We start from the raw sequence: 14666 nt of genomic DNA on the forward strand, positions 1-14666 counted from the left end.
AGAAGATGGAGCTAAAATATTACAGGATGAGAAGCTATTTAAACACAATGGGTGTTACGATGGTGCAGAAGAGGCGCATATGAAACACTCATCATGTCAGTTGACCTTTTTAACAGACCTTTTTTTTTTTTTTTTAAATATCTTGCTCGTTATGACAAGCACAATGTCATTATACGGCTCAGCAGATATGTTAACACATCTATGTCATGTTTATCACCTTTTTAAAGTATAATAACCACCGTTTCATTGCTGAATACTCTACATGCTCACAAGTGATGAAAGGAAATACACTTATATATTATATTTACAATAAAGGATGGAGGGGAAAAAAAAGCTTTTACTTCCCCTCCCAAAGATGAAGTAGTCTCAACATGCAGGAGCGGTGAATGAAGATGTAATCTCTCTTCTGATGAATGACCCTCTGCTTCTCTGTCAGCGGCTGCTGAGGCCGAATTCAAGGGAAACAGTGAAATGATGGGATAATTTGTTTCCACGATACCAGGGCCGGATCTCTGGTAGGAGGTCAGCAAGTCGTGCGATAAGTAGATCATCAGGAGAGAAAAACAAGACAAAAAAAAAAGAACAACTCTGCAGTTCATATTTCGCCGCAGTCGGAGCTACGCCGCAAAAATATTCATTTTAATCGGGTTTTCATCTTGAATTGTAGCTGGTTTTGAATGTGGTGCCGGCCCACACGCTGTAGTCATCAAAGACATATACATATACATACATTCATAGATGAACGGGCAAATGAACATGAACCTGAACCACATACAGCATCAGAAGACAGTTACTGGGAGAGACAAGCGCTAACGCTACTGCTGCTTAAAATCGAATAAATGAACGCATATAAATTGGATTTTACATGAAGACGCTATTTTCTGTCAAAGTAAGAGCATATACTTTTTGTTATTTCGCAGGAGAAATGTATGTTTGTTTTGATGTGGGCAGAACTGTCTTGGAATAAAACCCCACTAATAATATATATTGAGGACTCTTTTGAGATACAATACTGAAGTATTTCAATTTTCTCCACTACAACTCACCCATTTGAACGTTTTTCTGCATTTATTTGACAGTTTATTATTCATTTGACAGTTTACTATTCTTTTTCAGATTAAGATTGGACATAAAACAGTATATAAAACAATGTATTTGTACATATTACACCAACGGTTCCCATCCTTTTTAGCCCGTGACCCCTTACAAAGAACCACAGTGTGGTGGGGGCCCCTGAAGGCCCCAGTATGCGCTCATAAGAAACCTCCTCCTCTCAAACCCTTCTGATCTCAGGAAAGGAGGAGCCGTAACTTTCCAAACCCGACAATCTGGCGTTGGCTTCACACCGGGAGTGGCCGGCTGTGCGCAGGTGAGAAAGTGACCAGCGGTTGAACTTCTCTCTCCAGCTTTCTTGACGCATCTATTTCTGTCTCTTTCTCTGTGTACAACTTAGTGCAACACTGAATCATAGGTGGCCTCAGACTGTCTGGGGCGGGAAAAGATTTATTTATTTTTTTTGTAAAGTGCAGGCCTTTTTTTCTCGCATGTAGGCCAGCCTGTATGGAACTTTATCACGTTATCACTACAATGCTACTCATGCATCGTAGTATTATATCAATAATTCATCTAATAATGTCAGAAGTCATAGTCTAACACTCAAAGGGATCATTTCTCTACAGAACAAGATACGTTTGATACTTTACAGTAAGTTTTGCTGATAATACTATGGTACTAGTGGGATGTTGATACTTGTAATGGACTCTTAGTATTGCATTGGTACTGTTGCCAATGATCTGACTAGTCATCCATCACTGTTGTAAATAAACCGTTTGCATCTGAGTTATGAGTGTGTGACTTTCTCCTCCTTTCTTTGAATTCGTTACAGTTTGGCATCATTAGTGACAGCGTGCCATAATATTTGACCCACTCTATTGTCACGTGTTGAGAATTATCTTAGGTGACAATATTCTAAGGAACATCGTTGACACAAGTATGTTTTTCTCATCTCGATGGCAGATTCATTCGCTTGCGTGTGCGACCTGTAAGACAATGCACCTTCTATATGGTAATTTTCGCAGTGTAACGTTGGCTGTTGTGATTGTGCTCTTTTTTTTTGTGTGTGTGTGTTCATTAAAGCTGTCTGCACTCTCACTATTCAGACTAAATTGGGTTCATACATTCTGACTTTGTGAGGGCATTTATTCTTTCTCTGTGCCTACAGCTCTGCACCGGTATCTGTGCAAGATGCTGAAGTTGGAAACTCCATTATGGGCGGGCCCCTGATGAAAACCCATTAATGCCCTGCAATCGGGATTGAGGTCGGGGGAAAAGACCTGGCAGTGCAACCGCACACAAAGCCATAAAGCCTGATGTAGCGGCCTCTCATCCAGCATCTGCAGCTGAGGAAGAATAACTGTCTCGGTGTCTGCCGACCTGTTGAATTAAAGGGGGCATTAACTGCTGCTTCCTCTGCATTATTGATGGCCGGCTCCATTCCTGAGGCCATTACGCCTCCTATTTTTCCTCTTGCAATTTTCTGGTAGACGTCCCACTGTCTTCAAACACACTTCCGCGAGTGAAGGCGAGTGCGGGTTCAGGCAGAGGCCTCGCACCGCTCCCTGCAGGGTGCTGTTATTTTAAGCCGACTCCAACACAATCAATGTGTGTGTTGTTCCCTGTCTGTGAAGGGAAAGTTTTTTTGTTTTTTTTTACGGGATGACAAGCATGAGATGATGAGTGTTACGCAAGGTGCCGCCCACACGAACAAGAGCAGGGCCGCTGTTTGGCATTTGGGTGTCTGAAGCAGCCGACCTGACCCTGCTTTTGTTTAAGAAATACAAGGGGACATTTTATTAGCGTATACATGAAGAGTTTTTAATATTCTCAAACTTCACGAATAGACTGGGCATTGAGAAAGAGGGTTGAAAGGATTCAAAAGTAAATGGAGCAAATCTTTGAATAAATGCACAGCTGAAACAATTTGTGGATGCTTTATAATCCAACCTGATACGATTAGCAAAAAATTATATTGTACGTTTACGTTCAAACAGGAAATGAAAACACGGTTAAGTGCTGCAACATAACCAAGACATGGAACATAATCCATAATAAATCAATTATAAATGCAAACAAACCCTTATAAAACTAATGTGTTTTGTCTTCTATCTATATTACGGCAAAAAAAGGAAAGAAATAGAAACAAAATGTGCAAATGCATCCAACAACAGCTATGTAACTACCAAGTGTGAGCTGACTAAGTGTGAGATGACGAGTCACATGACACATCGTACTCAGCGGACGTGTTCCTCATTCCTCGCCGCGGTGTGACCTCGGCGAGACAAAACCAGAGACTTTTTTTTAAACATTTTTTGTTCGATTTTGATGCCATGCGCTCACTAACCGGGATTACCTCATGACTCACCTCCGCCGCCACGTACATTTGTTGTTGAGCTCTCTCACAGAAGCTAATACTACCGGCTTTATCTGCTCTCACCCAGCTTGAGACGCCTCACCTCACGGCTGACCTCATCCTGTCATATGATTTAATGAGCGGCGCTGTGTCACAAACCACCGTGTCAGGGGTTTGACAGGATAGCTCTATACAATGCACTAAAGATTAATGAGGTCATCTCCTCTCCCTCTCTCTCTCACTGTGTGTGAGTGTGTGGAGGAGAGGGAGGAAGACACTTGATGACTTTGGGATTCATACAATATATGACGTAAATATCAACACAACAGACTCTGGTCTATATATCTGCTCTGAATGTCGTAGCTCAGTCTGGTCAGTGACAATAGCCTGACATTTATTTTATATATTCAGTCCCGGGGGATTTGTGTATATTGTGCCCTTTGATTCTGCTCACGTGTGCAGTGTGTTTGCAGAGGTGTCTATGAGGTAGATGGCTTTGGCTTCATGATGATAACACTCTGTGGGTGTCCGAAATCAATCAAATCCGAACCCAAATGCTTGCCTCGCATCTCCACAGGCCATCTCAAAGGTTGGTATTGATTATTCCACCCATTCCTGCCTTTTGGACGGCCAGACGAGAGAGACCGCTCGAGAAATGGAGAGATGATAATGCAGTTACGGGGGCGGGGGGAAGCCTTTGTACACCAGCAGTAATGTTTTAGGAGAGCGGAAGTTGAATGTCAGAGAAAAACAGATGTATTATGATAACCATGGTGAGTAGTCAGGAGCCTAATGCATGTCAGAACACGCAAGTCCGTCTGAGTAATGGACTGCACACAAAGTATTAGGGGAGGACAGGTGGTCAATACAGGGAGAGGTTACTGTCATTTTCATTTCTGCTGAGGGTACTCTAACTATTTCAGTGGAGAGGGTCTATAGCCTGTTTTTTCCCCAACCCTATATTTCTATCATATTGTGAGAGCTAATATATATATATATATATATATATATATATATATATATATATATATATATATATATATATATATATATATATATATATATATACACACACGCGGTACAATATTTACACCAAAAAGTTCATTTTTCATGTGTAGGACTATTATGTGTACCATTGAGGTATGTTTTTCCTCTTTCTAACGATTATGAAACGGTGTAAACATATTGCTCAATTCCTTCAGTACTGAGCTGTCACTTCTTTGCAGTTCACTCATTTTGTGGCTTTATTAAGCATTTATTAAGTAGTTCTTTATAAAACAAATAAACAGTGGCATTTCATATGTGTCATGAATATATTATTTTTGATTTAGTGGGTAAATGAAGAGGAGTAAATCCCCCCCAAAATATATTTCAATTTATACAACTAATGCTGGGTAAGTGCCTTTAAAAATACATCAATTTCATACACTCCCTTAATATTTTTTTCATGCATGCCCACTGACCTCCAAAAAAAAAGCTTTAAGCACTTTATCCAAAACCATAACACATCATAAAAAAACTGGCTCCTTTGGTTGATTTCGCAATGCATTTCCTCAAAACAAGAGCAGGGCATTGATAAATAATCGCATTAAATGTATTAATTAAGCTAGAAAGCCACAAATAAGGCTGGGAATTACACGGACGCCATTAATAACATTTAGCTGTGGATAGTGGGCTGCTGTCTTCAATGGGGCACGACCATCCGGTCCTCATCATCTACAGCTGGGTGAGATAAATGTCTGCTCTCCTTCCTGTCACCGCCACCGCCACCGCCACCGCCCTCCACTGGGGGGCGCTAAAACACCAGCGCAGCTCCAGCAGTCTCCACACACACGCTGACATGAATCCGGCTGCTCTCTCTCGTCCCCTCGGATACTTCAAATCCTTTTCTCTGACTGCGCGGAGACGCTGCCAAAACCCAACAGCAACCTGGACGGAGGATTGTTAAAAATAATAATAATAATAATAATAATAATAATATGAAAATGCTTGAATCCAGAAACTATGAGTGACGGTCCGGCTCGCTGTCCAGCTGCTGTGGCGCTCCGGCGGAGGGGAAGTTGTGAGTCAGAGCCGGAGGACGAGCAACTTTTATAGACTTTCAAGTCCACCGCCTGCAAGTAGCCGGAAGCCCCAATTTAGACTTCTTTCACCCGGGGAGTGTGCTCCCAGGGAGCTTTGACATTAAACCGGTGTTTTTTTTTTAGGTTATGTGTGGTCGACGAGGGCGTCTTGAAGCGACAAGGAAATGGCTTTTCTGTGAAGAAGAGGTCTCTGCTTTTTGTGGTTGACAATGGAGAATAAATGAAAGGGACGTTTCAGGGGATTAATTGACTGCAGCACAACGACAGGTAGGTTGACAAACCGCGAACATGTTTCTGTCAAACTGGCTTTTTTACTACTGTACTAAAAATGACTGACTTTAAACAATTTCATACTGCGAATTAAAAAAAAAAATTAAAAAAAAAAAAGCTTTAATAACGCACGTGTGACTGCGTAACAGCCAATCAACCAAACCTGCGAATGAGCTGATGGCTCCACTATTGATCCTTCCACGATGATGAATATTTATTAACTTGCGAGACACCGACTATCCACTGGAAACTAATGACTTTTCCGCTGACGTGCAGGTGTAGCTGTAGGCTGGGAATATTATTGCGTGTGTGTGTGTGTGTGTGTGTGTGTGTGTGTGTGTGTGTGTGTGTGTGTGTGTGTGTGTGTGTGTGTGTGTGTGGCAGCAGCGTGAAACCATAACTGGCTGCAAAAAAATAGACAAACATCAAGTTTCCTCAGAGAGGGATCTGGCTGACATTTGGAATGAACACAGACATTTTCCTTTTCTTTCTTTTTTTTTAGAAGTGTGTCTGTGTCTCTGTGTGTGTGTGTGTGTGTGTGTGTGTGTGTGTGTGTGTGTGTGTGTGTGTGTGTGTGTGTGGTCCATTAGCATGTTCACAAGTTATTATCTGACCCTGGCTTCAGAGAAGACACTAAAATCTAAATGTTGCTGGATTTTTTTTTTTTTCTACTGATAATCGTGTGGAAAAACTGGCATGAAATCATCCCTCTTTCTCTTTTTGTCATCCTCTATTTATCCACCTATCTATCTCATGTGAAAACTGCATAATATTTCCATATCTAATCGCTTCCATCGCCTGTATCTCGGTAGAGGAGGTAACCCCCCCAAACCTAAACATGGCTCCCCACAGTAACGCTCCACAGTGATTTGGGACCTGGAGCTGACTTCACAGCGTGTAGCTGTGTCCTCCATCTGTGTGATTCCCCTCAACTCCAACCAAATACTAATATGAAAGAAAGAAAACAGAAATCAGCTCAGGCTGTAAGCGGCTTGTTTGTGACTTAAGAAAAGTACAATGCTGTTATCTTGTTGGATTACGTTGAGAAGAGACGGGTGTAGTCCCTAATGAAAACCGGCTCTTAAGTGTGCCGTCAGATGCTCTGCACACAGACTGTAGATATTTATGATTATGCTTACACACCACTGTGAATATTACTCTTTCCACAACCCCTCCCATCCACTTCCAATCTTACTTTCTTTTTTTTCCTCTCTATCTCGGTCCATCTCCTTGTTCACCTTCTTTTATCTGCCCTTCATCTTCTTGACAAGCCTCATGCGGTCAGCTGTTGTTGTTTTTCTTTTTTTTCTCCCTTTTCTTTCTCCCCCTCCCTCCTCCCCTCAATTAGTGCTATCATCGCATTTCATCCCGCGGAATACGAGGACGGTAATAACCTTCCACTCATAATGCGGGACGATGCAATTTAGCAGTGATTAATTGAAGTCCCCTCCGAGAGTCAGAGGAGTTGTAGATCTTCCCTTTCACACTCACTGACAGGCGACCCATTACATTGCTTTATAGATCGCCGTCAGTAGCCCTTGAAGCTGCCCGCGGCCGGCCCACTGTTGTTCTGGAGGGTTTTATTGTGCGGTGTTATTGGTCGGTATTGCTGACAGGCAGAGCAAAGGCCACCCTGGGAGTACCGGAGATGGGATCCCTGTGACAGATCCACTGTATTTGACGGTAACCCTGAAAACTTGGACAGGATTTGTGCTCTGTGCAGCGATGGTGGAAATGATGTTACGACGCTAAAGGCTCAGAATGAACTTGTTTCTGCACCTGCCGAACATCCCGTCACAATTACACGCGGCGCTCCCGCTCCCAACGCCAGCAGTTGCTCGTGCCGGTTTCGATAGCGAAATGCAGAGGTTTTCGACGGATTAATTCGCAATTTCAGTCGTGCGCTTCTTCCTTTTAAAGCCACCAATCCCACTGATAGTGCAACAAACAGCCGAGCCTGCAGAAGGCTTCGGCGCTGACGGAGGCTTGCGAAGAGCACTTGATATGCATGAGCCACCAGGTGATTTCCAGAGGAAGAGAACACCACGGATAAGAGGCTTGTCTCTAGTTTTAAGGAGCCACCCCAGGCAGTATTTGTGTTCTCCGCCAGCTTCCTGCGCTCTCTGTCAGATCAATAGGGCACAATATGAGAGTCTGACTCGCGTTTTGCAGTCATGAGACAAAACAATACAGGTTTTTTTTTCGTTGCACTCGAGCTATGTATGTACGCACAGCCCTGATGTAGTAGCTAATCAGATTGCCTGTTGAGAATACAGCCCTTCCAGATGTCTCCATGTAGGCACACAAAACTATATGTGTATATATATATATGCAGGATGTATATACATGTGGCACCCCGGCGTCTTGTCACAGAGAACATGGCACTGCAGCGCCCGGGCATTGCATCATGTCACAAGCTCCGTATTCACCACCAGGCACACAGATTTGGCTTAGTGGAACAATAAAAAGTCAACCATCTATCTACATGATTACACCCAATTTCAGCACCCTGAGATTCGCTGCTCAGCGGTGTTCATGGGCTAATGTGTTTAGAAAGCACAGTTTGTTCCACCTCTCAAAGCGCCAGCTCGAGCTGCTGGGGCGAATCCATCGGGTGTTTTTAAAAAGGGGAAATTTCAAAAGCCCCACCATAGTGAACGAAATGCAGCATTGTTCCGCTCGTGTGCAGCTCCGTCATGTACAGAGGAGGAGGAGGAGGAGGAGGAGGAGGAGGACACGGGGAGAGCACGTCCCATGTTTTATAGATGCCATTTAAAGGAGCATGCCCAAGATGGGCTGGCTGCAATGAACTGTAACCGCCGACAAAACACCAAGACAATAAACAAACAAATTGGTTTCCTGGAAGCCAGCAGTGTCCCAAACTCGCCCGGGCTGATCCTTGTCGATGCGGCACGCTTCTTCCTTTTTTTTCTTCTTCTCCTCCTCCTCCTCCTCCTCCTCCTCCTCCTCCTCCTCCTCCTCGTCGTCCTCCTCCTCAGAGATTAGACTGTGATGCAAAACTCCACATATTATTTATTCATTCTGATTTGCTGTGGATGTTTGCTTGTAGATGAGAATGAGTGTGTGTGTGTGTGTGTATGTGTGTGTATCCGAAGTGCAACAGTGTTTGTGAAAGTGGATGTCTTCCCAAATGTTTATGTGAATGATTTGTTTGGGCACACCATGCATGTGTGCACAGGCTTCTGTATCTCCTACTGCTCTATTAACAGTGTGTGTGTGTGTGCGTGTGTGTCGTAATGTCATTGTATTATATGTGTGTGTGTGTGTGGGTTGTAATGCCATTGTGTTGTATCAGTTCCTTCTGCTGTTTGGCTCAGCGTGCATGACTGGAGTTCCCACAGTGATCCTATAGGGCTCGATCATGTAAAGTTCACGTGAGCATCTTGCACCAACAGCTCATGTCGTGCATGCAATTTAAAGTGTGTTTGTTTGACTTCGCTGCCAACTAATATTTCATAGAGCTTGAAGTTTGGAGGAGCTTTACCGGGCCTCGCTAGTTTCCAAATTGAAAGTAGCATTCGTTTTTCTTTTAGTCGACGGCGAGCTGCCAAGACAGTTTGGGTGGTCATGAGATGTTCATGGCTGAATTGTCAGAACAAAAGGTGAGAATTAATGTAGCATTAAACGGGGATTACTGGTAGCGAAAATCGTGCTGTGTTTATTTAGCTAAGCTACATGTGAGCGCGCTGCTCTCATGTAGCAGGTTTATCGCCGATGTCGCCGTCCCAACCGTCGGCGTTGTCCTGGGAGCGTCGCTCCCATCCTCCGCTTCCCCCTCCGGTAAAGCCTGTTAGCTCTTTCAGCACGTTGTTTTCACTGTTAGCGCCGTCGCAACCCCCCGAGAGCCGTGTGTGCAGCCGATAGATTTCATTTTGTATCGAGCGCCTTTAAAGACAAGGCTGAGCCGTGTTTTGCTGCCCTCTTGGTTGTCTTGTTTCGCCCCTTTTGACCCCTTTCGCCGTGATGTCACAGTGTCCGGGGGTACACCTTTACATCACTCGAGCAAAGCCAATGGCAGAAAAGTTAACCACAACTCCCAAGATGCATGACAGTAAGAAACATCCAATCCCAGAATTTACGTTTTTGTGTAACGATAATATTGGGTGGAAGTTAATTTATTGTGCTGAGATAACATATAAAATATAAGAATATATAACAAATATGTCTCTTTAAATATCTTATCTTATTGATCTTTTTTGTACCCCTTGTGAGACGTATCCATCTGGATTCTCAGCTTCCTTTATTTTCTTCTCGTGACGATACGACTCATGCAAGCAGACTCGCAGTTCCTAAGCCCAAATGTTTCGTTCATCCTGAACAAACTCCGTGCACGGTGGAGGAGTCACGTGACTCGTCCTGGGAATTTCTCCAACTGACTCCTCAAGTGCTCTGGACACTGAGGACAATGAGGTTTGAGTGGAGAGGAGCCTCAGCAGAGCTCAGGAACCCACTGTTCCATGGAGGTGGTTTCCAGGCTTTTTCAACAACCCCCTTTTTCATTCTCTCTCTCTCTCTCTCTCTCTCTCTCTCTCTCTCTCTCTCTCTCTCTCTCCTCCTTTTCCTTGAGCTAGTCGGCATTTGGCAGCTTTCACTCTCGGTAATTCCCATCAACTCGTTCTCCGGCGCAGCAGCGAGGAACTCAATTCTCCAAGCCCTCAGCCATTGGCCCAGTGAAAAGGTCTGGGAATTGCAGATTTTGAGAAGCCCACTTCTAAACCCAGGTTATTGGAGTAAGGGAGCTCTTATTTTCGGTTGGCAGGTTTTTTCTCCCTCTCTACCGGTGCCTAAGGGTCCTTCACAAATGTGTTTTTTTTTTCTTCCTCTCCTACTCTTTTCTGGTGTTGTTGTCAAGCTCCACTTCGTGCCTGTAATCATTAGACTGCAATTTGAGTAGAAAATTGCAATTACGGGGCTTTAAAAATGAGCGCGTTATTGTCTACGCTGGTGTTTTCTTCGTCGAGGGACAAGGAGAATGTCAATCTGATTGTGATTATAATTAAACATATACGACTCAAATAAATTGTCGGTTAATGTCAAAGGGCTGACTATTTTCTTCATGTTCAGCCTCTTTTTTTCATACTTAAGTTGGACCATTTGCTCCTGAGATGATTTTGATGGGCCTTCCTCTGCCTCTCATCACACAAACAATGGAAGGTGGGTTGTGTGACGCGACGGGGAGGCCTGTGTGGTTTCTCCATCACCAGATTCCAGCCCGGGGGAAGAGCTGAGGTCTGTTCAGAAGCACGCAGTCCTGTCTCCAATCGAAATGTACTCTTGTCATACGACGTATTGTGCAGGAGCCGGCGTCTGAGTCTTGATCTAATGCACATGATGGGAATGAGAAACAGAAATCTGGGTGCTTGTTTTATCTCTCCTCCGTGATAGAATTAGCTCAAGGCTAGCTGCAGTTCACGCTCCTCTTTCATCTGCTCAAACACGCCTCCTCGATCAGTCAATTATGTGCACGCTGAACTATAAATACATACAGAACATTTCACTGTTAATTATTCTTTTTCAGTGTGATTTGTCAAGTCACATTTCAATGTGACGAGCTGATGCAGCTCAGCATTGTGTGCGTGTGCGTGCGTGCGTGCGTGCGTGTCTGTTGCACAAGCTTCAACTGTGCTCTTGTAGTAATGTGGGTAAATATAGTTTTGCCTCCTGCAAACAGGGAAAATCTTCTAGCGTGGCCACTGGGTTGTCTAATATGTTGGTCTTTGTGCTTTTATTAGGAGGTGTACACGGTGAGCACTACACAATAATATTCAAATAGCACAAAAATAAACGGATACCTATTTAATTGGACCAATTTTCGCGAAATAGTTGCGAAAAAGTTGAAAATAAAAAATCGTTTGAATTAAAAATGTAAATATCAGTGTTTTACTTCAAATCTAAATGAATCTTTATTGAGAAAATTGAACCAATTAAAACGCTCTGTCACCTTTTCATCAATCTAATTATTACATGCGACATATATTTTCGTAGCGAGGGCTGCTTTGTAGTTTACGGTAATAATGGCGAGACATCTGGTTAGTCCTGTCTGACATTCAGAGCTAACGACATCAGATATCATATACAGTGTATTGGTCCTGTTGACCGCTGACCTAAACCCTAGCATCTGGTTATTAATGTCAGAAAACACTGTAATTACCACAGTCTCAGCTCTGATTGTCTGGAGATTGAAGTGAGCGTAACTGAGGGATTCCCGCTCCTCTTCCGCTGCTAGCTACAAAGTTCAGGCCTGGAAAATGATCTTTATCCACCGACCGACTCATCGCTCTGTTAACAGGTAAAAACAAGTAATCCTTGCTAACATTACATCTGCCTAGAAGACATCTTTGGCAGAGCAAACACAAGTTTACAAACAGCCAACAGTTGCATTTAGTATTTTGGCTATAGCTGTATTTATGCTTCTACAAGCTGAGAGCGAGCGGGCCGTTGCGTGGGTGTCATTTCGACGCGTTCAAATGTGTGTTATACTTGAGCAGTTTGGGGGGGGGGTGTAATGCAAGTGTGTTCTAGGAAGAAGTGTCACCATTACCGAACAGACAAAAAAAAAAAAGAAGACGAAAAAAAAACAGTTGTAGTGACAGGACATTTCATCTCCAGGCCTTCAGCTGAGAGGCGCTGGTAACGTTCTCTTATCATTCCCAGTCCTGCCTCTTGTGGCCACTGCTGAATCCGTACACCAAAGCCAGACTTCTTCCCCCCCCTCCTCTGTTACTGCAGCACATTTCTGATGCGTAGATTGATGTTCTTTTTTTTTTTTTTTTTTTCAGACCGGCATCAATTTTCAGATATAAAGCAGAATTATATGCCTGAGGATGGAAAACAATTTTGTTCCCTCTTCTCTGCCTGTTCTCTTTCGTCTTGCTTGCACTCCCTCTTCCCTTCAAACACACTCGCGCCGCGATCAAACACACACACGCACACACACACACACACACACACACACACACACACACACACACACACACACACACAACTCCCTCTCCACTGCGTGCGCGGTGACTAATTTCTCTTGGGCTTTGGACTTCGGTGCGAGAGAGGGTGAGAATTAAGGAGAAAATGAAAGAGAGAGAGAGAGAGAGAGAGAGAGAGAGAGAGAGAGAGAGAGAGAGAGAGAGAGATAGAGAGAGAGAGAAGCAGCTGGGAGGAAGCCGCCCACATCCAAGGAGCCTGATACCAGCTCTTATCTCGTTTATTTTCTGGTCGTCTGTCTGTTTCAGGAACCGGTGCGAGCCCAGTATGCGCTGGGAGGAATCTGACAATATGATGCGTATCACGATACAGGGCTGGAGATTTAATATATTAGCCTCTTAGCCTGGCGATATATTGGCATAAAGGACTCAAAAAGGATGCTTTTCTTGCAGAACAGTGGGATCTGCTTTTGCATTGTCTAACATCGCAGCACCACACATCTTCCCATGTAAACAATTAAAAATGTAAAGTGTTTTTTTTTTGTTGAGAATCCTTGTAATAGAACAAGACACCATATCTCGCCACTTACGCGCGTCGATATTTTCTAACACCCCTAAAGCCCAGAGCGACCGGCATGCGTGTTGCCTCTTTTGGGACTGTGTCAGTTCATTCTCTACTCCCCAGTTTCAGGTACTCGAGACGAATCACAAGCAATGTGCGTGGTGCTCCCATCTGGGAGGAGAAATTGAAATCTAAGTGTGCTGTTTTTGTGTCCAATTTCAGCCGTCTTCGCTGGATTCTGTGGAGCGGAACGGCTGCCAATCAGCGAGGCTTTGTTTACTCACTGTGTCCTGCTGACAACTGGCTGCTACAAATATCAGCTGCTGCAGTGTAACACACTTTGCCTTTGTACAATTTAACTTGCTCACATTTCACCGAGAGAACCAGGAGCGCTTCGTACCGAACAATCATTTTGGGAAAATTGCAATGGCGGATTCATCACCAGATGAATATATATTTGTTTTAAATGTTCAGGAAAATAAAGTCTCTCTCACTGAAAGTGAAGTGACTCAAATGAAGGGAAGTAGTTCAAAGAAGGATAAGTAGTTTAAAAGAGAAAGGAGCGACAGCTAGAATTTGGTGTCAGAGGTGGTACTTTCCTCCTGATTGAGTGACTGAGATTGTTGAAAATCTTGGCAGCTGATCAGCGGGAACATTTATTCGCTGTCTGTGCAGGTAAACATGCCCCGCAGGAAGTCATCAGACCTCCGAAATAGTGAAATTCGTCTGGTATTACTTCCTAACCCTGGATGTCCACTGTGTTGCGTTCAGGTTACGCCACCATTTCGGAAGAAGAGCTGAATTCAGCAGCCACATTTCTGATATTTCCAATATTGTTTTTTTGTTGTTGTTGGGAAGCTCTACTAGCTTGAAGCTCCCCTCGTTTCCTGTTCTCAATTCTCACGGGGATCTCACTTTTTAAACAATCAAATCTGTTGTTGCGAACATTTTTAAGTATTTCTACTACGTAACTTCAGTAATTTAGGGACGTAATGGAACAATGACGTTTTGTATCACATGGTGCACAAACAGATTCTGCTCGTTTGACCTCCACCTCCTTCCTACTCAGACTTCAGTGGGAGAATGCTTATTTGAAAGACATGTATATGTCTTCTTCTCTGAATGAAAAGTTACTGGATGGAACTGAAAATGTGACGATTCACAACAGAAAGAAAGAAAAGTTGAGAATTTTCTCAGAAGCTGAGACTTCACACACCGAGTCAAGCCGTCTCTCTTTGCATCTTCAGAAAAATCTCCACTGAATATCGTCACCTCTTTGCATTTCAACACACAGATAATTAGTCTAAAGTTGTGCCAATGCCAAGCCATGTTCATGAATTTGAATTCTTTGCAACAAATGCCAGTATTTCTCCGCTGCTAGTGCAACAAATATGTCTTAT

The 14666-nt window shown here is 43.5% G+C and overlaps 2 protein-coding genes across 2 annotated transcripts in view; one reads left to right on the top strand and one right to left on the bottom strand.

Annotated features, from left to right (window-relative positions):
• tspan2a (tetraspanin 2a) overlaps nt 1-14666 on the bottom strand; it is a 356749-nt gene that overhangs the window by 107911 nt on the left and 234172 nt on the right. The gene's annotated exons all lie outside the window — the stretch shown is intronic.
• Nucleotides 5258-14666, top strand: part of tafa3a (TAFA chemokine like family member 3a) — an 83362-nt gene continuing 73953 nt past the window's right edge. Inside the window, exons 1-2 of the mRNA XM_068594441.1 lie at nt 5258-5529; nt 5617-5760. The gene's annotated coding sequence lies outside the window, so the exon portion shown is untranslated. The remainder of the gene's footprint in view (nt 5530-5616; nt 5761-14666) is intronic.

Source organism: Clinocottus analis, unplaced genomic scaffold, assembly GCF_023055335.1.
Source record: "Clinocottus analis isolate CAN_PGR_092001 unplaced genomic scaffold, fCliAna1.0.p SCAF_3, whole genome shotgun sequence".
Taxonomy (NCBI): domain Eukaryota; kingdom Metazoa; phylum Chordata; class Actinopteri; order Perciformes; family Cottidae; genus Clinocottus; species Clinocottus analis.